General features: G+C 37.2%; 1 long non-coding RNA gene across 2 annotated transcripts in view; it reads left to right on the forward strand.

Moving 5' to 3' along the window:
- LOC128928821 (uncharacterized) overlaps positions 1–25,982 on the forward strand; it is a 276,849-nt gene that overhangs the window by 213,060 nt on the left and 37,807 nt on the right. For both annotated transcript variants that reach the window (XR_013521727.1, XR_013521726.1), the window contains exon 3: positions 11,211–11,290. This is a non-coding gene — a long non-coding RNA (uncharacterized LOC128928821). The remainder of the gene's footprint in view (positions 1–11,210; positions 11,291–25,982) is intronic.

Here is a 25,982-nt window from a genome sequence, read left to right on the forward strand (position 1 = left end):
GTTACCGCAAATGCTGTTAATTCATTTCTCTTTATGGCTGTGTAGTAGTCCATCATATATATGCACTACACTTCTTTACTCACTTGTTGATTGAAGGACATTTGGGTTGGTTCCACGATTTTGCCATTGTGCTGCTATAAACATGCATGTGCAAGTATCTTTTTTGAATAATGACTTCTTTTCCTCTGCATAGATGGCTAGTAGTGGGATTGCTGGATCCAATGATAGTTTTACTTCTAGTTCTTTAAGGAATTTCCACACTGTTTTCCATAGTTGCTCTACTGGTTTACATTTTCACTAGCAGTGTAGAAGAGTTCCCTGTTCACTGCTTCCATGCCAACATCTAGTCTTGGAAACTTATGTGTTTCTAGAAATTTGTCCATTTCATCTAGCTTATTCAATTTATAAACATACAATTTTTATGATACTCATAGTCCTTTTTATTTCTGTAAAATTAGTAGAAATGGTCCCACTTTCCTTCTCAATTTTAGTCTTTCTTAGACATCTAGATAAAGGTTTGTAAATTTTGTTGATCTGGTCAAAGAACCAAGCTTGTTTAATTGTTTTTCTATTCATATTTTCTCCTTTTTGCTAGCTTTGGGTTCAGTTCTTTTTCTTGTTTCTTATGTTGTAAAGTTAGGTTGTTGATTTAATATCTTTCTTGCTTATTAAGATAAGCCTTGGTAGCCACAGATTTCTTCCTTAGCAATCAATGCTTTTACTATATCACTTAAGTCTTGATATGCTGTGTGTGCATTTTCAATTGTTTCTAAGTAATTTGTATTTTTCTTTGGTATTTCTTTATGCCATTGGCTATATATGAATTTTCCAGTTTTCTGTTACTGATTTCTAACCTTACCCCATTATCATCAGACAAGATACTTTTTATATCTTTCTCTTTTAAAATCTATTTTTAATTTGTGGTCTAGCATATGATTCATCTTGGAAAATATCCATGTGCCCTTGAGAAAAAGGTGTATACTATTGTTGTTTGGTAAATGATTCTGTATATGTCTGATCCAGTTTATTGTGTTGTTCAAATTTTCCATTTATTTTTCTATCTTCTATCTGATGGTTCTATTCACTATTAGGAGTGGGGTATTGAAGTCTCCAACAATTATTGTAGAACTGCTTCTCTCTTCAAATGTCAACTTTTGATTCAGATATTTTGATGGTCTATCAGTAGTTTCATCAGTGTTTATAACTGTTATATCTTCTCACTGTATTAAGCCTTTTTATTAATACATAATGTTTCATTGTCTCTTAATACTTTTTTGACTTAAAGTCTGTTTTCTCTAATATTAATGTAGCCATCCTAGCTCCCTCTTGTTTACTATTTGCATGGAATATATTTTTCATCCTTTTACTTTCAATCCATTTGTATATTTGGATCTAAAGTGAGTCATTTGTGGACACAACATAGTTGGATTATGTGTTTTTACCCATTCGGCTAATCTCTGTGTTTTGATGGGAGTGTTTTATCCATTTAAAGGAATTACTAGTGAGGAACTAACATATCATTTTGATTTTTGTTTTCTAAAAGCTTTGTATCCTTTTCCTCTATTTTATTGCCTTTCTATATTCTTTTTCCTTTAGTTTGTTTTTATAGTTATATATTTAAATTCCTTACTCATTTTCTTTGGGGCATATTTTATAGCTATTTTCTTTGTGGTTACCATGAGGATTACACTTGATATCCTTAAGTAATATTTCTGTTATTTGAGTTTATACTAACCTAACTTTAAAAACATAAAAACACTCTGCTCCTTTATAGCTACATCCCCATTCCTTTTAGTTGATTTCTTAAATCTACATCTTTACAGACTGGGTGCACAAAAACAAACTATTAAGTTTTTTAAGTGTATTTGTCTCTTAAGTTATGTAAAAACAAAATCTGGCATTGCAAACAAAAGTTACAGTAATACTAGATTTTAGACTAATAATCATTCTAAAAAATGTATCATTTTAAAAATCATCTAAAAAAACAAAAAATGGTGTTATAAGCTCTTGGTACAATAATGCTACCTTTTATAATTATACATATTTACCTTTATTAAGACTTTTATTTCTTCATATGGCTTTAAGTTACTATTTAGTGTCTCTTCACTTAACTCTGAGGACTCTTTAGAACATTCTTTTGCAGGGTAGATCTAATGATAACAAAATTCCTCAGGTTTTGTTTATTTGAGAATAATATCTCCCTCACTTTTAAAGGACAGGTTTGGCAGGTACAGGATTCTGGATTCACCATTTTTGGGTTTTTTTTTTTTTTTTTTTTTAGCACTTTGAATACATCAGCCTACCAACTTTGGGCCTGCAAAGTTTCTGATAAGAAACCTGCTGATAATCTTATTGAGAATCCCTTATATGTGATAAGTTGCTTCTCTCTTGACAGATTATGTGTCTTGATGTGAATCTTTAAGTTCACTGAGCTTCTCTGAAGCTTATATTATTATTTTTGGTCAAACACAGAAAGTTTTCAAGCATTATCAGATATTCTTCTGGGACTCCCATGAGTCTTTTGGGCTTGCTTCTAGAAGTGATCTTATCTTTGTTCTTGAAGTTTGCTATTCTGCTGTTTGCTCAAATTTGCCTTTGACTTTTCTAGTGAATTTTAATTATTGTAGCTTTTAGCTCTAGATTTTTTTTTTGTTTTGTGTTTTTAGGTTTTGTATCTCTTTATTGATATTTCCATTTTGTTCATATATCATTTTCTTGACTTTCTCCACATCTTCCTTTAGTTCTTTAGGCGTCTTTAAGACAAATGCTTAAAAGTATTTAGGAGAATGACATCAGGACAATGGTAGATTAGGAGATCCCAGCTTTAGTACCCTACAGAAAGCTCAAATAGCAATTCCTCACATATAAGAACATTTTTGGAAAACTAGAGAGTTATGAAATGACTGGTAAGTCCAGTGAACTACAAGAATATATGAATAGAAAATAAAATTTATAAAACAATACATGAACAAAATGAAAAGTTTGACAAATAGAAACAATGAAATCCAAATAATTTTAGAGATGAAGAATACAAGGATTGATGTAAAAACTTCAATAGGAGTCTTCAAAACTCAGCTCAGTCAAGCAGAGAAAGAATTAGTGAGCTCAAGGACAGATTGTTTGAAATTATTCAGTAAGAAGAAGAAAAAAATTCTTGAACACCAAGAGATTTAAATTTGCATCATAAAGTAACTGACAGAGATGAGAGAAAAGAAAGAGCGAAAGTAATTTTAAAGACATATGGCTTTCCAAATCTGGGGAAAGATGTCAATATCCAGAAATAGGAATTGAAGAAATCTGCTACAAAATTTAACCCAAAGAAGGCATGCAAATGGCCAACAGATATATGAAAAACATTCAATATTACAAATCATGACAGGATATGGAGAAAAGAGGACCCCCTGTATGCTGTTGGTGAGAATATAAATTAGTAAAGCCATTACAGAAAAATTCTTGGAGCTTCTTCCAAAGTCTAAAAATTGAATTACCATATATTAACCAGAAATCTCAAATCTGAGCATATATCTTAAGAATTTAAGTATATTGAAGATATATCTGTACACCCATGTTTACTGTAGCAGTATTTAATAGTCAAGTTATGGAATCAACCTAAGTATTCATCAATGGATAAAAAATGTGATATGCACAATGGAATACCATTCAGTCTTTAAAGGACATTCTGTCATTTACAACAACATGAATGAATCTAGAGTACAGTATGCTAAGTGAAATAAGCCAGCACAGAAAGACAAATACCACATGTTCTGTCTCATGTGGAATCTAAAATAATGAAACTCATAGAAGGAGAGAGTAGAATGGCAGTTATAAGGGACTGCAGAGATGTTGGTCAAATGGTACAAAGTTTCTGTTAGGCAGAAGGAATAAATATCTAAGGTAATAGTTATGTTAATGAGGTTGATTCACTAATTCTACACTGTATACATTTACCATACATTGGTGTGTACTTGATAGTTTCCCATCAAGTCTTTCAGGGACAGCTACTGTTGAAAGTTTTGTTTTTTGGTTTTGAACTGGCCATACTTTCCTGTTTCTTTGTATGCTTTGTGAATTTATGCTGTATTAGTCTATTTTCACACTGCTATGAAAAACTGCCTGAGACTGAGTGACTCACAGCTTCACATGGCTGGAGAGGAATCATACAATCGTGGCAGAAGGTAAAGGAGAAACAAGGACCTATTTCACAAGGCAGCAGGAGAGAGGGGGCAGACAAGGGGAAAGATCTTTATCAAATAAACAGATATCATGGTAACTCTACCACAAAAACAGCAAGGGGAAAGTTCATTCCCAGTAACCTTCTACCAGATCTCTCCCCCAACATGTGGAAATTATAATTTTAGTTGAGATTTTGGCAGGGACACAGCCAAATCATATTATTCCATACCTGGCCCCTCTCACATTTTAAAACCAATCATGCCTTCCCACGAGTCCCCTAAAGTCTTAACTTATTCCAGCATTAACTGAAAAGTCCAAAGTCTCATCTGAGACAAGGCAAGTCCCTTCCACCTATGAGCCTGTAAAATCAAAAACAAGTTTGTTACTTCCAAGATACAATAGGCGTACAGGCATTGGGTAAATGTTTCCATTCCAAATGGGAGAAATCAGCCCAAACAAAGGGGCTACAGGACCCTTTGCAAGTCCAAAATTCAACAAGGCAAGCATTATATTTTCAAGCCCCAAAATAATCTCCTTTGACTCCTCATCTCACATCCAAGGCACTGGGCAGCTGCACCCCTGTGGCTCTGCAGGGTATAGCCCCATGGGTACTTCCCCAGGCTGGTGTTGACTGCCTGTGACTTTTTCAGGTGCACAGTACAAGCTGTTGATCTACCATTCTTGGGTTTAGAGGACTGTGGCCCATTTCTCACAACTCCACTACGCAGTGTCCCATTGGGGACTCTTTGAGGATTCTGACACCACATTTCCCTTCTGCACTGCCCTAGCACAGCTTCTCCATAAGGCCTCTGCCCCCTGCAGCAGACTTCTGCCTTGGCATCCGCATGTTTTCATTTATCCTCTGGAACCCAGGCAGAGGTTAACAAACCTCAATTACTGCCTTCTGTGCACCTGCAGGCCCCACAGCACATCTAACCTGCCAAGGCTTGGGGCTTATACCCTCTGAAGCCACGGCCTAAGCTGTCCATTGGCCCCTTGTAGCCATGGCTGGAACTGGAGCAGCAGGATCCTGGGCCCCGCCCACAAAACCACTTTTTCCTCCTAGGCCTCGAGGCCTGTGTTGGAGGAGGCTGCCATGAAGATCTCTGAAATGCCCTGGAGACATTTTTTCCATTGTCTGGGCTAATAATATTCAGCTCACTACTTATGCAAATTTCTGTAGCCAGCTTGAATTTCTCCCCAGTAACTGTTTTTTTTTGTTTCCACTACATGGTCAGCCTACAAATATTTCAAACTTTATGCTCTGCTTCCCTTTAAAACGTAAGTTCAAATTTCAGACCCTTTCTTGTGAACACATATGAGCATACACTTTTAGAGAAAGCCAGGTTACTTCTTGAGTGCTTTGCTACTTGGAACTTTCTTCTGCTACAAACCCTAAATCATCTCTCTCAAGTTCAAAGTTCCACGTAGTTCTATGGCAGGGACAAAATGCTGCTAAAGCATAACAAGAGTGACCTTTACTCCAGTTCCCAATAAGTTTCTTATCTCCATTTGAGACCTCATCAGTCTGGCTTTCATTTTCCATATCATTATCAGCCTGTTGCTCAAAACTATTCAACAAATCTCTAGGAAGTTTCAAACTTGCCCTCATTTTCCTATCTTCTTTTGAGCTCTCCAAACTGTTCCCACCTCTGCCCATTACCTTGTTCCAAAGTTGCTTCTACATTTTCCAGTATCTTTATAGCAGTGTCCCACTCTCTTGGTACCAATTTTCTATATTAGTTTATTTTCACACTGCTATAAAGAACTACCTGGGGCCAGGCATGGTGGCTCATGCCTGTAATCTCAGCACTTTGGGAGGCCGAGGCAGGTGGATCACAAGGTCAAGAGATCAAGACCATCCTGGTCAACATGGTGAAACCCCATCTCTACTAAAGATACAAAAAATTAGCTGGGCATGGTGGTGTGTGCCTCTAATCCCAGCTACTCAGGAGGCTGAGGCAGGAGAATTGCCTGAACCCAGGAGGCAGAGGTTGCGGTGAGCCGAGATCATGCCATTGCTCTCCAGCCTGGGTAACAAGAGCAAAACTCCGTCTCCAAAAAAAAAAAAAAAAAAAAAAAGAACTACCTGAGACTGGGTATTAATAAAGAAAAGGAGGTTTAATTAACTCTCCATTCTGCATAGCTGGGGAGGCCTCAGGAAACTTGCAATCATGGCAAAAGGAGAAGGAGAAGCAAGGAGGAGAAGGGGCAGGGGGGGATGCACCATACTTATCAAATAAGCAGATATCACAAGAATAAGCAAGGGGGAAGTCTGCCCCCACAGCTCAGTCACCTCCCATCAGGCCACTCCCCCAATACATGGGGATTACAATTTGAGATGAGATTTGCATGGGGACACAGAGCCAAACCATATCATGTGCTTCATGAATTTTTTGTTGAAAACTATATGTTTAATACCTCTGGAAATTACCTTCTGCCCTTACCCTGGATTTGCTGTCTTTTAAATTGTTTCTATAGGCCATTTTTGAGCCTTTCTATGGGTATGCATAGTCAATTTTTTATTTTCCCATATATGCAGTTGTTTTTCAATGTCCTTATTTTCCATTTCTGGCTCCCAAAAAGAAAAACAAAAAATGAAGGTATGTGGAAAAGCTTATCAGCTGTTTCACTCTCCTAGAAGTCACTTCAGCTAGGATAGGAGTTTACAACGGTGTAGAAGTATCGCTTTGTCTACACCTGTGTCATTGGAAGCAGCAATCAGAGCACAGATTCTAACAATATTTTGAGAGGCATTTCAAAGACAGTTTCCTTTCTACCCACCTTGGCTCAAGCAAGTGTTTGCAAACTGTTCCAGGAACACAGGAGCACAGCTGCTTGCCATGGGGCTGAGAGGTGGGAATGAGTGTCTGCTACCACGATAAATGCTGAAAATGAATAGAAATTAACTACAATTTACTTCCTAAGAGTTCCCCGTGGAAGTTGCAAGCCTTCAGCAGACTCCAGAGTTCCCAAATACTTATATCAGACAGATTCTGCCAATGCAATTGTTGTCTAGGTAGGGCGATGCATTCCTGGAGGTTTCTACTCCACCATCTTCCTAGCAGCCTCTCAAAATATTGTTAAAAGTTACTTTGGTGTTGATCTATTTCATTCCTCTTTATCAATATGATTTTATTTATAAAGTCTTTGACATATTAAATCCAAAAGGCATTTCTCAAATTCAAAAAAAGACTGAAAGGCAGTTGAATATTTACTAGTGACAAACACCAAGACATTTTCTACCAAAACTGGTATTCAGTTAATGTCCTCAGATTCCATGTTATGATCTGCGTGGTCCCTTTAGGTCAACAGGTTGCTCCCACAGATATTAAGAATCCTGCCCTCTTCTCGCTCTTTGCTTGTGAACATTCATCCTGGCTAGTCTCTGTATTCCAAGAGATGCTGAACATTTATTTGCCTTTAGGCTGCACATGAAGGATTTTCCTATTGCTTCTAGGCCTCCACATCAGTTCATGATTCTTCTGTCATCCTAGAGAGTCTCACAGGACACAGTACCTCAAAACTACCCAGAGCCACAATTTATTGTTCACATCCCTTCATTCAAGTGAGACAGTACAAAGCTCCTGTTGTGAAGTTTATGTTTTTGATCTTAGGCTTATTTGTGTCATCAGATGAACCCACTCCAAATTCTAGGTGAAATCCTCGAGTCCTACTTAATTTTCTGGTTAGGCTGACTGGGAACTTCCTTCTTGAACTGGAAATCTAATAGGTTACATGGCGTAATAAATGAACCAAATTCCCAGGTTTTAGATATTCAGATTCTTTTACTTTAAGTTCTAGGAGAGTCAGAGATACTTCCCAAGATGGTGGCCTGGGTATAGGTTGTTGATGTAAGGCAGAAAAAGAGATGGTATTATCAGTTAGTATACCTTTTAGGACTACCTGCTGGTAATAGGGCTAAGAAAGCAAAAGGATGGATAGAAATTTAGGCAGGGGAATGATCTATTAGTTATCTGACATATGGAGAAGTGGAGTCAAAGCCAAAGCTAAAATGAGAGCACTTGAAAATTACAAGGCAAAGCTCTCAAGGTAGGAGAAAGTGATAAATCAGAATTAGACACAGAGGGCTCAGTGCTCCACATTCTTTTAGAAACTGATTATTAAAGTAGCCTAGCCTTTTTTTGGACACATTTTCATGGAGGATGGGATACAAGTGTTAAAAATATTTGGTGTCAATGAATACCCTAGGAAATCAATAACATAAACCGACAATAGCTTCTGTTATGGAGACATAGTCTGCTCTACTCGTTAGCAGTTCATGTCATAGACACTTTTCTTTTCCTGATTCTGTCTATCCTTTTTTCCTTATCCAGAACCAGGCAAGACTATAAGATGACAATTCACAGTTCATCCATTAAATGTTATTGTGCGGCCATGTGATCAAAAGTCCACATTTATTACTCAGAACTCTTCAGTCACTATTTGCCATACTGCAGACTGTGGAAAAGTTAAATTTGCCTCAATACTTTAATTAGTTTCAACACAGAAATTTCAGTGAACCATCATGACAAGTGCTCAAAGGAAATGCCTGTAAGATAGACAACAGGTGACTCATTGCAAAGAATATAAATTTTAGATGTGCAAGGAACATAGTGTGCTTAAAGCTTTTCAGTGGCAGATGACTGGGATACAGAGGTTCTTGTGAGGTGCAGAGTCCGTGTTATCATGAGTTTTCAGACTTGTTAAAATTTCTGGAAAATAATTGACACAGCCACAAAATCACTAGTACAGGCTTCGTCTTGGCGTACAGATGGATGATGTCAATTCTATTAAACTCAGAGTAGAAGAGTTTTTAAAAGGTTAGCCTGTGAAGTAAGCAGATTTTGCTTTTATATAATCACCTATTTACCAGATACCAGCTATCTGGAAAGGGTTTCTGCCTCTGAGTAAGGCTTTAAGTGGACCAGGAATGAGCATTTGAGTCATAAAGAGCAATGGGTGCTGCAAAGAAACAAAAGCATAGTCAAATCTAACTGGATGATTAATACTAAAATAGAATGAGAGATTTAACAGGAGGAGACATTTGAACTTGTCCCTTTCCCATTTTCTCTTAGAGATGTGACATTTCATCCTTTCCTCAAAACCTAATAACCTTATACATATAAAATAGGTACATAATGTTCCCTTTGTTTACAGTTTATCACTTAAGAAAACCTCTTTGTGGGTCTAAAGGTGTATATTCTTAGAATCACTTACCTGCATATAAATGTATAGAAAAAAATGGAAGAATGCAGCTTTCTCTTCTCTAATATACAAAATATAAGAGAGTTGAGGTTTTAAATTCAAGTACAAGGAGGTTCAGAAATCTATCTATGGTTTATTTGGCAGGGCTGTAATTGTGATGCATTACAGGATAGAGAAGCTCCTAGGCTAGTGAAATACTAGAAACCTCTCATCTCTTATTATCTGGGTTTCCAAGGTGATGAGAGTATGGAAGAAGCTAGAAGATCAGGTATATTATCGTGACTAATCATTTTTTTTCCAGTATATTACCTGACTCTTATGGTGATGGGGATTTTCTAGGCCAGACTGGCATCTTTCTCAAGTTATAAAAAGGCCCAAACAAATTTAAGAAGCTACAAATGCTAGGAAGGTAAGTGTTGATCCGTGTAACAAAGTAGTTGAATGGTAGAGCATTCTAGAGGTACAAATTTGATAGTTTTATATCGCAGGTCCCACCACTGGTTGTTGGGGGCCAAGCGGGGAAGGAAAGGAATTTAGGAAATAATGAGTAAATTAATATATAGAAATAAGTAAGAGGCAAAGAGCTTTTAAAAAATGCTTATAAGAAGGTAACTCTCCTCCTCTTTACAACACTGAAACCAGTATTTTTCCTGTTTCTGAAAAGAAGCAGGATTATAAATTCCTTTGAATGTATAACAGAAAACAAAAAAGATACAACATATCAAGTAGAAGTGAGATTTATGATCTGAAATTGGTATCTTTGTTCAGATTTGTGCATTAGCAAACAAGAATAGATCTTTTAAAATTGTTTGTCCTTAAAACATCTAAACTATAAGCACATGAACACAGAGATTAACCAATCTTAGAGCTGATATATATTTTCTAATGCAAGAAGGTTGTGAATCTGATTTGAATTTCTCTGAATATAGAAGAAGACAAAGAAATACAGGAACAAGGGTATGAGAAAAAAATACAATTTCCCTTACCCAGTGAGTATGCAGGCATTCATCAATGCACTAGTGGAAGGAATTTATGGTTAACACTGAATTCCCACACTCCCTACTGATTGTACAAACAGGCAGTGCAATTTATACTCCTACAATGACACGTATGCATATCTGCAATTTGCTTGTGTTGTCTATTAGTGTGTTTCTGGTGGATTCTGTTTTCTTACCTAATAACACTTGTTGTCTCTATAAAGTCTTAAGATAAAACACAGTTTTCAAGAAAAGCCTGGACTATATTGACTCAAATACAATTACTGTGGAAAATATGATCATTCAGGATTGACAGAGAAAATACACAGGGAAAGCGTGATTAGTGAGCTAATGTTCAGGCACAAGGAATTATAATACAGAAACTTGTGAGCCTGTGGAAAGCGTGAGCTGTAGTGGAGGCCACGATTCCTCTAAGAGCCACAGTGTTTACAGGGAATTAGCTACAAAACGCAGTTTGTGTGATATAAAGTGTGGTAGCTATGTCAACTGGGCATTAATGCTACTTTTTTATATTTTGTATTACTTGAATAAGTTCCTGAGTATGGGGTGGGAGAGCATGAATAAATGTAAAAGTTTACACTCTAAAAACTAAGAATTTACATGGAAAGACTTCTTTGTTATGAAAGTAACCCAAGCCATGGCAATGACCAAAAAGGCATATTGGTAAACTTCTGGGGCTTTTTTACAGCATATAAATAAAGAGTACACACTAATATTCCAAACCTGCCTTGGTCTCTCTTAGTTCTGTAGCAGGTAGCTTGCCTGAATTTTTTCTGCCTGATAACTAATGTTGTTAACAATAAATTCTTGTTGTTGTTGTTTTTTATCCAGCAGGTTAGTCCCGACATCAAGGCAATGTCAAGAGTGAAAGGGAAGATCAAGGCTTTTTTTGAGTGATTGTTTCCTGGAAGGTAAGTTAGATACAGGACTTGAAGGTTGAAACAGGACTTAATTTGTGTTGGGGAGTTTTAGATTCAAATGGAAGTGTAAAACAGCTGCTAAAATCACTACATAATGCAAGGCATTCATTGAAGAAAGACTTGAGATTGTGACCTTGAGCAGTAGCTTTGTCCAGAGTAGGCACTAAGGCCAGATGGTACCTGTTACTAGAAAATGGAATCTTGTTATTGTTCCTTTTGCTCAGATCTAAATGCCTGAGCCAGCACCATTATGCTACACATTTACTTCTCAGTTTCCTAAACAAGGATGACAAGTCTTATTTTATTATCCTTACTCTAGCAAAATACCCACTGTCATCTGTAAGGACAATATGATCAAGTCCTTTGACTGAAGAATGCATTTCCTCAGCCATAATGTCACTAAATAAAATGGAAATTCAAACTTTAGAAAAAAAATCACTACACTGCATTTCTAAAAATAAGTTTTGTTCAGAAAGAGCTTCTGAAATGCTAGAGGGAGGCATTCTAGCTGACGTTTGTAGTGAGTGGCTATGAAGTCTCCTAATTGATATATAGTTAATAGCCTGACATAAACTCTAGTGATGGGTAAAATAAAGGTAGAGGATGGATGAGCTGAAGCCTAGTGAGGAAAGACCAAGAGTAACGGTGATTGAAGTTCTATGGGTCTTCTGGGTCAGACGCAAATGCCTGCAGGGTCCAGGCTGGCAATGCATATTTGTAAGCAGAAGTGGGTATAATAGAACATGTAGCCTTAGGGACTATGACATGGAAAGCACACACATCTGGGAGCTAAAATTCACATATGAACCACTAGTTTGTGATTCCGTATCAAAAAGGTCCTATGAGTGCTTTCTAAAAATTCTCTAAGTGTTATGTGAAACAGCCAACATATATTCCAGTCTGTCACCTCTTATGATCAGTATTATTGAGACCACCTCTATGCAATATGTAAGAAAGAAACATCATCCATTGTAACAGAAGAACTCATGTTATTCTGGGCCCAGAGAACTCATATTAAAATACTATTTTGGTAAAAAATTGTAAAGCTAAAATTGAGGGAAAAGATTTTTATTAACCAAAAATAATAAATATTTAAACTCAATGCTTCATAGATTACAAGATCTAAGGTGAAAGAAAATTTTGGAGATAAAAGGAATGGAATTAAGGTAATAGGGCTAAGTTTTCTGCTACAAACCAAATTGAGAAAATGTTTGGCTTTTTTGGTGACTCATTGAGAGAATGCTTTTATCATGTGGCAAGGAATAAGACCATTTTGTCCTAATCAAAATATTAGAAAATAGCTGAAAATAACATTCTTCTTCCTCCTTTGGAAATTCCGACATCTACTTACTTGGAAGAAGCCTTTTCTTTCCTTAAGATCAAGAGAAGAAAGCTCTTCTCTGTTATGATTCTTTTAATGTACCAACTAACAATAAAAGCCATGTGCACATAAGGACTAACTAACTGATATTGTTCAGGAGTATTAGAGAGAGGCACATAAGAATGCTTCTATATAGGACATAAAAAGGTACTTGGTAATCAGAGATCATTTGGTAGCAGCTACACTGTTTAATATCAGAAATGTCTTTAAGATGTCAAACAAATGAAATAAAAATCATGCTCAGGGACAGGAAGAATTAATATTGTTAAAGTGGCCATGTTCCCCAAAGCCATTTATACATTTAATGCTATTCCTACCAATGGCATTTCCCACAGAATTAGGAAAAACTATTCTAAAATTTATATGGTACCAAACAAGAGCCTGAACAACCAAAGCAGCCTAAGCAAAAAGAAGAAAGCAGGAGATATCACACTACCCAACTTCAAACCATACTACAAGGCTACAGTAACCAAAAAACAGCATGGTACTGGTACAGAAAGAGACACATAGACCAAGGGAACCCAGAAATGGGGAAAAAACTCCCTATTCTATAAATGGTGCTGGGTAAATGGCTACCCATGTGCACAAGACAGAAAATGAATCTCTTTCTTTTACCACACACAAAAATCAACTCACGATGAATTAAAGACTTAAATATAACACCTCAAACTATAAAAAAACCTTGCAGCAAGACCTAGAAAACTGGCAAAAATTTTATGACAAAGACTCCAAAAGCAATTGCAAGAGAAGTTACAAGTGGGACCTAATTAAAGAAAGAAGAAAGAAGATGCACAGCAAAAGCAACCATCAACAGAATAGACAGACAAACTACAGAATGTGAGAAAAATTTGAAAAACTATACATCAGGAAGAGGTCTAATATTTAGTATCTATATGGAATTTAACCCAATAAGCAAACAACCTCATTAAAAAATGGGCAAAGGATGTGAACAGACACTTCCCAAAAGAAGACATACACATGGTCAACAAGCAAATAAAAAAGTACCCAATATCACTAATCATTAGAGAAATGCAAAAATAGTAATAATTGAAAAAAATTACAGATGCTGAGGAGGTTGTAGATAACAGGGAATGCTTATACACTGCTATTGGGCGTATAAAGGAGGTTAGTCACTGTGGAAAGCAGTTTGAAGATTTCTCAAAAAACTTAAAGCATAGCTAACATTCAACCCAGCAATCCCATAATTGGGTATATACCCAAAGGAGTATAAATTGTTCTACCATAAAAACACGTGCATGTATATGTTCATGACTGCACTATTCACAGTAGCAAAGATATGGAATCAACCTATATGCCAGCAATGGTAAACAGGAAAAAGCAAATATATATATATATACAATGCAGTATGATACAGTCATAAAAAATGACAAACCCATGTCTTTTCCAACAACATGGATGAAGCTAGAGGCCATAATACTAACAAAATTAACACAGTAACAGGAAACCAAATACTGCATGTTCTTAATTTCGGTGAGAGCTAAACATTGATTACATATGGATACTGAGAAGAGAACAATAGACACTGGGGCTTACTTGACGGTGTGTGGAGGGATGAGGATGGAGAAACTACCTGTCAGTTACTATGGTCGTTACCTGGGAGATGACGTAATCTGTACACCAAACCCCTGCAACACACAACTTATCTTATGACAAACATGCACATGTACCCTCCAAACCTAAAATAAAAGCCAAGAAAAAAAGGACTTTAAAATTTCATTCATTCACTCAACAAATACTGCCAGATCTAGGACTGTGTCTGTAAATAAATCCCTGCTCCTTCAACTTCCAATCCAGTGCAATTAACAGATAAATTAATGTATATTGAACATACTGGGTAGTGATATGTGCTATGAAGAAAATGTAGTATAGTAAAATAATTGAGAGAGATAACAGATGCTGTGGTGGTGAAAGTGATAAGAGAAAACATCTCTGATAAGGCAACATTTGAGCTGAGACCTGGAGGAAATAATAGGGTGAGCCATTTCATTCATTATGTTTGTGCCCTGGGCAGAAAACAGCAATTTCCAGTTGTCAAAGATCTGAAGATAGGAGTGGGGTTTTCATGTTCCGAGCAAAAGAGGTCACTGTATATCAACTAAAGAGAAAGGAATGTAGGTAGCCCTAGTTACATTTGGCTACATTATGTAGTCCCTTGAAGGTGAAAACAAAGACTGTATCTTAATTTCAGTGGGATAGGAAGCACTGCAGCATTTTGTGCAAAGAAGTTACACAATCTAGTTCACATTTTCAAACTAACAATATACAGACCATTTGAAAAATATGTTGTAGGAGTATAGGAACAGAGGGACTGGCTCTTCCAGTCATCCAAGTGAGAGGTAATGACTTGAATTAGGAAGGAAGCAGGTGAAGGCAAGAAGCTAAACTGCCTAGATTTGCTGATGTATTAGGTATGTAGGAAAAAAGTCAAAAGAACAGAGTTGCTATTAACTAAGAAACATATGGATCTGAATGCAGCAGGTTCAGAGACGAGAGGAAATGTAGAGTTCAGTTTGGTAATACTGAGTTTCAGATGTCTTCTCCATGTGTAAAATTTGAGTAGGCAGTTGAGTATGCAGCTTTGGAGAGCTAGATTTATAAATTAGGAGTTAGTATACAAAGACACAAAAAACTGCACGGCTTGATGAAATCACCTGGGGAATGAGTATAAAGAGACAAGAAAAGATATCCTAGGACTAACATTTAGAGGTTGAGAACATGAGGCAATTCCAGCAAAGGGAACTAAGAAAGACTTACTTGTTAAAGGGAAATGAAGAAAATTACATCCTCAACCAAGTGAAAAAAAGGGTTTTAAAGAAAATTAGGGGCCGGGGACGGTGGCTCACGCCTGTAATCCCAGCACTTTGGGAGGCCAAGGCAGGTGGATCACGAGGTCAAGACATCGAGACCATCCTGGTCAACATGGTGAAACCCTGTCTCTACTAAAAATACAAAAAATTAGCTGGGCATGGTGGCGCGTGCCTGCAGTCCCAGCTACTCGGGAGGCTGAGGCAGGAGAACTGCCTGAACCCAGGAGGCGGAGGTTGCGGTGAGCCGAGACCTCGCCATTGCACTCCAGCCTGGGTAAAAAGAGCAAAACTCTGTCTCAAAAAAAGAAAAGAAAAGAAAATTAGTAAGCAAACATCAACTGTGGCTGTTTGCTAAAATAAAATGGCATCTGACAACCGACTACTGGATTTTGGAGTATATAGCCAGCTGGTAACTTTGATTAGAGCACTTTCCAGAAAGCGGTCAGACAGAATCATGATAAAGTAGAATCAAAATAGAATGAGCAATTTTGGAGTAAGATTCATCATCTCCCCCTGAAATAATGTAATAAGCAGACAACATATATGAGTCAATGGGTTAAGACGCTAGTTATAAAGCAGTGAAGAACAGTGATCCCTAAGATACTAGAAACAAGTAGTTGAGCCCTGTAGTTCCTCCACTTGACAGTTTTGAGAGGGTTTCCAAGACTCTAGCACCAAAAGGAGTCAGACTTTGGCAGTAAGATGACCAGCTCATTCCATTTTGCATGGACTTTTCCATCTTAAAGTGAAAGTTCTGAATCTGACAATCCCCTTCCACCCAAATCCCATGTAACAGGAATAGTTGGTCACTTTACCTGAAGAACTTAAATTAAATTGGAGCTGAGAATCAAGAAAACCAAATCAGCTACAGCTCACAGGGAAGACCACCAGAGAGGAAAAAGCAGTACAGATCTGAAGCTCACTCTCAGTTTTTCAGCTGAGTATGGATTAGCATATTCATGTAAGGAAATTGCCTGAGCCTGAGAAGGAACCAAATGAAAATATTAAAGGCAACAAAATTTGTTTTTTTTCTGGTCAGAATAACCAGGAATACTTTCTTTTTCTGGAACCAGTCAGGAAAGTATCACATTTTATAGGACACTAGGTGAAGTAGTCAGAAGTGCCTTGCCTCGGTACTGGTAACGATTAGTTCTAGACTAAACAACACTGTGGTTTCAACCTCACAAGTTTTAAGGCTGAAAAGATCAAGGTGTTTGCAAGTTACTTAAGTACATTCTAGAACAAAGCTCAAGAAGAGTTACAGGAACAAAAAAATATGCAATGCCCAAAGAAGTAAAATTCACAATAAATGTCATCAAAAATTATCAGGCATGAAAGACAGCAGCAAAATGGAGAAATAGGAGGCTCCTGAATATCCCTCCCCTCAAAGACACACCAAGTAAATACCTACACACTGATCAACTCTCTGTTAGAAAAAGCCAGAATCCAGTTGAAAGACTCCCATACAGTGGACAACTGAAAAATTATCCAAATTAAAACACTCAGGAAAAGTAGAGATATACTCACTAACTCCACAATGAGTACAAGATCTTATGTTTGGGAAGGAAACCCCAGCTTTTTCCCAATGAGAGGTTTGTACTACATATTCAATGCCACAATGCCCAAATTTTATAGTCCCTGCTGGAGCACCTGGCTCTTCATCTCTGTGCTTGGGAAGAAAAGTGAAAAAAGAATGAACACAATCTAAGAAACTTATGCAGAATATTATCACATTATTAGTGTGACAGAAGAAAAAGAGAAAGAAAAAGGAACAGGAAACATATTCAAAGAAATAACAGCAGAAAATTTCCTAAATTAGGAGAAGGAAATAGAAATCCCAATCCAGACTGGGCATAGTGATTCATGCTTGTAATCCCAGCATTTGGGGAGGCCGAGGGGGGCAGGTCACTCGAGGTCAGGAGTTTGAGAAGAGCCTGGCAAACATGGTGAAACCCTGTCTCTTCTAAAAGTACAAAAATTAGCAGGGTGTGGGATGGTGGGGTGCTTATAATCCCAGCTACTCTGGAAGCTGAGGCAGAAGAATTACTTGAACCTGGGAGGCAGAGGTTGCAGTGAGCCAAAATCAGAACACTGCATTCCAGCCTGGGAGACAGAGCTAGACTCTGCCTTAATTAAGAAAAAAGAAATAAATAAAAGAATCCCAATCTAGGAAGTGCATTATTAGAACTAATAAATAAATTCAGTAAAACTTCAGTATGCCAAATCAAAATACAAAACCAGAAGCATTTCTATACACTAGCAGCAAACTATCTGGAAAAGAAATTGAGGAAACAGTCTGATTTACAGGGAAGCTTCATTGGACTTACTCATTAGTTCACTATGTTGGCTAATATGAATGGCCACTTACATGTTGTCTCAACTTCTGTTTCCAAGATCATAGCGTCAGGTACCCCAGCATTATTGACTCTAACAGTTATTTCTATGGCCATTGGAATACTTGAAGCACAGCCACATTTTAGAATGATTTTTCTCCAAATAGAAAAGTTGCTTGCTGTTAAAAGCTCTACACCACTTTTGTCTTATGAACTGTAGTACATACATCTGTATATTTCATTTTACCTTCAGTTAATACTAGGACAAAAGCACTGAAGCTCTGCCAGGACCTGTAATAAAACAGCCATGCAACAACCAAGCTATTTACAAAACTTGTTACAAGACTTAATCAGTGTTATTGGATGGTGGTACACCAACGATAAAAAAAAATCAGGGATGCCTTCTTCACAAGGGTTGTGCCATAAGTTTTCTCACATATTCTTACTATTATAGTAACTCTGTACTTCCTAAAATTTTCTATAATTTTGTTGAAGATTGCTTTGTCAGATTGTATGTAATAAAAAAAATTCATGGTCTTATATGTGAATGCCACAGGGACTGAGCAGTGTATTTGAGCCATGTTAACTGAGTTAAAGACATCCATTAGGTTTATAGGATAATTTTAAAAATTGAATACAGAAATGAAAAGAAACTGAAGTCTTCTTCAACATACTTCACTTGTAATTCTCAGTGTGTCAAGTATGAAGTTGGGAGTGATAGGAAATAAAAAGCATCCCCAAACAAGGTTCAGCAGTCCTTCAATCTAGTAGTACTGAGCCACTAGAAAGGAAACACACTAAGGTGAGCCCTATCCCGATACTTTGGGAGGCCGAGGCAGGTGGATCATGAGGTCAAGAGATCGAGACCATCCTGGTCAACATGGTGAAACCCCATCTCTACTATGTAGAGTAAAATAGTAAACCCCATCTTTACTATTTTTTTGTAAAAATACAAAAAAATTAGCTGGGCATGATGGCGCATGCCTGTAATCCCAGCTACTCAGGAGGCTGAGGCAGGAGAATTGCCTGAACCCAGGAGGCAGAGGTTGCGGTGAGCCAAGATCACGCCATTGCACTCCAGCCTGGGTAATAAGAGCAGAACTCCATCTCAAAAAATAAAAATAAAAAATAAAGAGCTTTTTGAACTCTGTCTCAAAAAATAAAAAAACCTTTTGGAAAATGTTCTGTACATTTCAATTCAACATTCTGTGTCAAGGTAAACCACAATAGGGGGAATGCTGGTGAATTAGTGATGAATTTCAACAATTTATTTGCCTCCACAGAGGTCAGGCTGTGCCTGTTAGCAATGTCTACTGTTCCACAAATGTGACCAAAAATACCACAGGAAAAAAAGGGGTTTTCTCAATGAAGATTGTGGTCTAATCATACACCAGGTTTGAAAGGAGCAGCAACACAGGTGGTGAGACCCCAGGCTCGGCCATTCAGTGAGTGACTCCAAAGAGAGCATGGTTCCAATCTGGCCCACATTAGAGGGAGCCAATATGCATGCTGAAGCTCAAAAATTACTTTTCATACAAGGAATGAAATCTGGGAGAGGAAGGAGTTGAAAACAATGTCAATGAAGAAAAGTTTTGTTAATTGAACCTACTGAGCCAAGAGAAAGACTTAAGGCATGGAGGTGAATGGTGGCGTGTATTTTGTAGGAAGAAGTATGAGGATATTCACGGATTGGGCAGAGGGTCTGTTAGTTGTCTTTCAGGAATACTATGCTTTCAAAGGGTAGACCAGAACCTCCTGGCTGAAAACTCTTCAGAAACTTCCCTTTCAGAATAAAACTCATAATTTTCACCACATCATACGTAGTCTGCTTACCTTTCTATCTCCATTTGCCACATAGCCTCTCCTTCATCTTATTCTCTAGCAATTCAGGTTCCTTGTTACAACTCTAAGGTTCATGTTTTCCTACCTATGTCCCTTTGTTTTAAAGGGCAGGGTAGGGGAGGCTGTTAAGAGTTAAAACCTGGATACTCGGTTCCAAACTTTCCATCATATCTAGTTTCCCTATTACTAATTGGAACATGCTTATGATGTACAACTAGTTTTAGACACTATCCTAAAAGTAATAGATGCACTTCCTTATACCATCAGTACAGAAAGATAGATCAGAATCTGCCTTTAACTTTGAAGCTGTCTGCTCCACTTACCAATTCCCAGGAGAGAATGTCAGTCCTTATGTCACTGCATGGCCTTTCCATTTAGGGATTATCGAGTTTCTGCTCCAAAGGCTGCATTCAGCAATGCAGAGGGCTTCAGTCAACAGAATTCTTATTTTTAGAAATGCTGCATTTTCTAAAAATAGTCCCTGATAGTTCTTATGGTCTAGATCTAAAATCCCCTTAGGTAAAAGCATACAAGTGCACATCTTTACAATTATGAGACCTGACTGGGAAGTTGTAACACTGACATAAAATTCCAAGGAATGAAGACAAATAAGATGACTTGTATAATATTTTGAAATCTCTGGACAGAAACTGCTATATACCTCCAAGGCATAATGGTAGAAAAAAAAGAATAGAGTAGACCTAAAATAACTAGCCGTCAAGGAAAAAAAAAAATGGAAAAACAAACAAAAACCACAAACAAACCCCACCAGTTCTCTTACTGTTTTGTAGTCAGGTTGCTAAAGGACAGTTGGGGATGGTTTCCCAAGCTTGCTTTTTTCCCAAGCTGTGTCTTTTCATGGGCTTTTAATGTATTCCTCTAAGTTCATTTAAGAAAGAAGAAAGAAAAATTCTCCTTTTCTCTGTATGTTAGTCTCAGGGAGTTTCCTAAGCCAGCAAAATCATCAAGGATTGTAAGTAATCCCTCCCCTGTAATTACTCTATTTTCTTATTTCTCTTTGGCCACCTTTTTCTTTGTTGTATTGTTGTCTTTGTCTTCTTTTAAGGTAACATTTCTATTCACTACTACAACTCCAGGGCCTCTTCTCCACTTTTGCCTTACTGCAAGTGCCTTTTCTGTTCAACGGGAGACAGTGAAAGTATGAAGGGTTTCAGAAATTCTCCTCCTTCCCCCTTCTTGATATTAATCTCACAAGTATCACACTTACTCTAGTTCTGTAGACCTCTTGCCCAAACCAACTTCAATATTGTAAATTCTCCCTACTCCTGCTGACATTGTCAGTTACATCCAACACAGTAAGTTTTAAATAGTTCCTTCTAAAATAATTCCTTCTAAAAAAAGGAATTCTCTTTTTTCTCTTCCCATTTGTCTCTCAGAAAGATGAACCAACATTACCTACGATTTGACCATTTCAAAATGGGGCGGGATACATTTTAGGAAGCATGATCATTGCATATTTTGGCCTAGAAGGCCATACATCCATTCCCCAGGAAGAATGTGGCCACTTCACAACCCTTCCAGACTTGCATTTCTTTTCATCTCTGTATTTCTGAGAACCCATCTGATATCTGTCTTTATTTTGCTCTGGGGAAGTGGATGGATAGATAGGAAGCTTTGAAGCTATTGAGGGTTTTTGATTTTCATTTTCACAGTTTATAAACTATTATTAGTCATGACTCATCAATCATTTTGTAACCTTAGCTTTCTCCTTTGTGAAAGTCACTTTTGTATGCCTATTTCTCACTTTCCAGAATTTCAGTTTCAATATACTTGAAATTCAGGACATTCCTATTAGGATCCAACATGTAAATATTTTTAAACATATTTCATCACAATCCTCTAAATTTCAAAAGAAAGAAGTGCACTAAATCTTTGCATGGAGAAGTACATACATTAAAATATATCCAGTGTATCACCCATAAGAACTTCCAACCTAGAAAATCCAACATTTATATTCTGAAAGTGTTGAGAAACCCAATAAGACACTCCACAAGATCATCCCCAAGACACTTAATTACCAGATTCTCCAAGGTCAAAATGAAAGAAAAAATGTTAAAGGCAGCCAAAGGCCAGGTCACCTAAAAAGGGAAGCCCATCAGACTAACAGCAGACCTCTCCATGGAAATACTACAAGCCAGAAAAGATGGGGGCCAATACTTTCACATCCAACCAAACTAAGCTTCACAAGTAAAAGAAAAATAGAACCCTTTTCAGACAAGCAAATGCTGAGGGTTTTTGTTAGCACCAGACCTGCCTTATAGTAGCTCCTGAAAGAAGCACTGAATATGGAAAGAAAAGACCATGACTAGCCACCACAGAAACACTCTGAAGTACACAGACCAGTGACACTATGAAGCAACCACATTAACCAGTTCTGAAAATAACCCTCCAGCATCATGATGACAGGATCAAATTCACACATATCAATGATAATTTTAAATGTAAATGGGCTTTTAAATACCCCAATTAAAAGACATAGTGGCAAGCTGAATAAAGAACCAAGACTCAATGGTATGCTGTCTTAAAGAGACCCATCTCATATGCAGTGACACATATAGGTTCAAAATAAAATAATGGAGAAAAGCCTACCAAGCAAATGGAAAACAGAAAAAAGTGGGTGTTGCAATCCTGCTATCTGACAAACCAGACTTTAAATCAACAAAGATAAAGAAAGACAAAGAAGGCCATTACAGAATGGTAAAGGGTTCAAATTCAACAAGAAGGTATAATTATTTTAAATACACATGCACCCAACACAGGAGCACTCAGATTCATAAGGTGAGACACTACCACACAATAATAGTGAGAGACTTTAATACCCCACTGACAACATTAGACATATCACTGAGACAGAAAATTAACAAAGATATTCAGGACCTGAACTCAGCACTGTATCCAAGGAACCTGATAGATATCTGCAGAACTCTCCACCAAAACCAACAGAATACATATTCTTCTCATCATCACATGGCACATACTCTAAAATAAACCACACAATTGGAAGTAAAACATCCTCAGCAAACGCAAAAAAAAAAAAAAAAAAACCCTGAAATCTTAACAGTCCCTCAGACCACAGAGTGATCACATTAGAAATCAAGGCTAAGAAAATTGCTCGGAACCATACAATTACATTGAAGCTGAATAACCTGTTTCTGAATGACTTTTGGATAAATAATGGAATTCAGGCAGAAATCAGGAAGTTCTTCAAAACTAATGAGAAGAAAGAAAGAACATACAAGAATCTCTGGAGCCGGGCATGGTGGCTCAAGCCTGTAATCCCAGCACTTTGGGAGGCTGAGGCAGCTGGATCACGAGGGCAAGAGATCGAGACCATTCTGGTCAACTTGGTGAAACCCCGTCTCTACTAAAAATACAAAAAATTAGCTGGGCATGGTGGCATGTGCCTGTAATCCCAGCTACTCAGGAGGCTGAGGCAGGAGAATTGCCTGAACCCAGGAGGCAGAAGTTGCAGTGAGCTGAGATCGCACCATTGCACTGCAGCCTGGGAAACAAGAGTGAAACTTCGTCTCAAAAAAAAAAAAAAGAATCTCTGGAATCCAGCTAAGGCAGTATAAAGGGGGAAATTTATAGCACTAAGTACCCCCATAAAAATGTTAGAAAGATCTCTGGTTAATAACCTAACTTCACAACTAAAAGAACTAAAGAACCAAGAGCAAGAAAAGCCCAAAGCTAGCAGAAGACAAGAAATAACCAAAATCAGAGCTGAACTGAAGGAGATTGGGACATAAAAAAAAAAACATTTAAAAGACTATCAAATACAGGATTTTTTTGTTTTGTTTTGTTTTAAACGACATTAAAATGTTAAAAAAATAAAACCAGACAGAGCTAGCCTAATAAAGAAAAAAACAGTATATTAAACACAATTGGAAACAAAAGGGGGATGTTACCACTGACCCCGCAGGACTATAGACAACCATCAGAAAATACTGTGAATGCCTCTATGCATATAAACCAGAAAATCCAGATGATTAGGATAAATTCCTAAATACTATACCATCCCAAGACTGAACCAGGAAGAAATTTAATCCTGGAACAGACCAATAATGAACTCTGAAATAGAGGCAGTAATAAATAGTCTATCAACCAAAAAAAGTCCAGGACCAGAGTCACAGCTAAATTCTGCCAGATTTACAAACAAGAGCTAGTATTATTCCTATTAAAACTATTACAAAAAATTGAGGAGGAGGGACGTCATTTACTCATTCTATGAGGCCAGCATCATCTTGATACGAAAACCTGGCAGAGGTACAATAAAAATATGCAAACTTCAGGCCAATATTCTTGATGAGCATCAATACAAAAATTCTCAACTACTGAAAAACAAATCCAGCAGCACATCATAAAGCTTATCCACCATGAATCAAGTAGGCTTTATCCCTGGGATGCAAAGTTGGTTCCATATACGCAAACCAATAAATGTGATTCATCATATAAACAGAGCCAAAGACAGAAACCACATGATTATCTCAATAGATGCAGAAAAAGCTTTTGATAAAATTCAGTATCACTTCATGTTAAAAATTCTAAACAAAACTAGGTATTGAAGAAACATATCTCAAAATAGTAAGAGTCATCTATTACAAACCCATAGCCAACATCTTACTGAATCAGCAAAAGCTGGAAGCATTCTGCTTTAAAACTGATACAAAACAAGGATGTCCTTTCTCACCACTCCTATTGACATAGTATTAGAAGTTCTGTCCAGGGCAGTCAGGCAAGAGGAAGAAATAAAGGGCATCCAAACAAAAAGAGAAGTTAAGCTATCCCTATTTGCAGGTAACACGATCCTTTATCTAGAAAATGCCATCATTCCAGCCCAAAAGTTCCTTAAGCTGATAAATAACTTTAGCAGTCTCAGAATACAAAAATCAGTGTGCAAAAATCACTAGCTTTCCTATACACTGACAACAGCCAAGTCAGGGGTCAAATCAGGAACAAACTCTCATAATTGCCACAAAAAAGAATAAAATACTTAAGAATACAGCTAACTTGAAAGTGAAAGATCTCTCCAAGAAGAACTACAGACCACTGCTCAAAGAAATCAGAGGTGACACCAACAACTGGAAAAACATTTCATGCTCATGGATATGAATAATTGATATTGTTAAAATGGCCATACTGCCCAAAGCAGTGTATAGATTTGATTCTATTCCCATTAAACTACCATTGAGATTCTTCATCAAACTAGAAAGAAAACTTTGAAAATTCATAGAAACCAAAAAATAAGTCTCAATAGCCAAGGCAATCCTAAGCAAAAAGCAAAAAGCTGAAGGTATCACACTACCTAAATTCAAACTATACTACAGAGCTACAGAAACCAAAATAGCATGGTACTGGAACAGTAACAGAAATATAGACCAATGGAACAGAATAGAGAAACCAGAAATATGGCCACATACCTAACAACTATCTGATCTGCAAAAACAAGCAATGGGGAAAGGATTCCCTATTCAATTAATGGTGCTGGAATAACTAGCTAGCCATATGCAGAAGATTGACACTGGACCCCTTCCTTACACCACACACAAGAATAAACTCAAGATAGATTAAAGACTTAAGTATAAAACCCGAAACTATAAAAACCCAGAAGACAACTTAGGCAATATTATTCAAGACATAGGCACAGGCAAGTACTTCATGAAGATGCCAAAAGCAATTACAACAAAAGCAAAATTGATTCAACTTAAGAGCTTCTACATAGCAAGAGAAACTATCAACAAACAGACAACCAACAAAATGTGAGAAAATTTTTGCAAACTATGCATCTGACAAAGGTCTAATATCTAGCTTCTATAAAGAATTGAAACTAATTTACAAGAGAAAAACAACCCCATTTAAAAGTGGACAAAAGACATGAGCAGACACTTTTCAGAAGGCGATATACATGCAGCCAACAATCATATGAAAAAAAAGCTCAACATCACTGATTATTAGAAACGCAAATCAAAACCACAGTGAGATACTATCTCACATCCAAAATGGCTATTAAAACAATTCGAATATAAAAAGGATTCTGGCAAGGTTGTCAAGAAAAAGGAGTACTTACATACTGTTGGTGGGAGTATAAATTAGTTCCACCATTGTGAAAGATAGGGTGGTAATTCCTCCAAGACCTAAAGGCGGAAATATCATTCAACTGAGTAATTGCATTACAGGATATATACCTAAAGGAATATAAATCATTCTGTCATAAAGACATATGTACCCACATGTTCATTGCAGTACTATTCACAACAGCAAACACATGGAATCAAGCT

This window comes from Callithrix jacchus, chromosome 8, assembly GCF_049354715.1.
Source record: "Callithrix jacchus isolate 240 chromosome 8, calJac240_pri, whole genome shotgun sequence".
NCBI classification, from domain to species: Eukaryota; Metazoa; Chordata; class Mammalia; order Primates; family Cebidae; genus Callithrix; species Callithrix jacchus.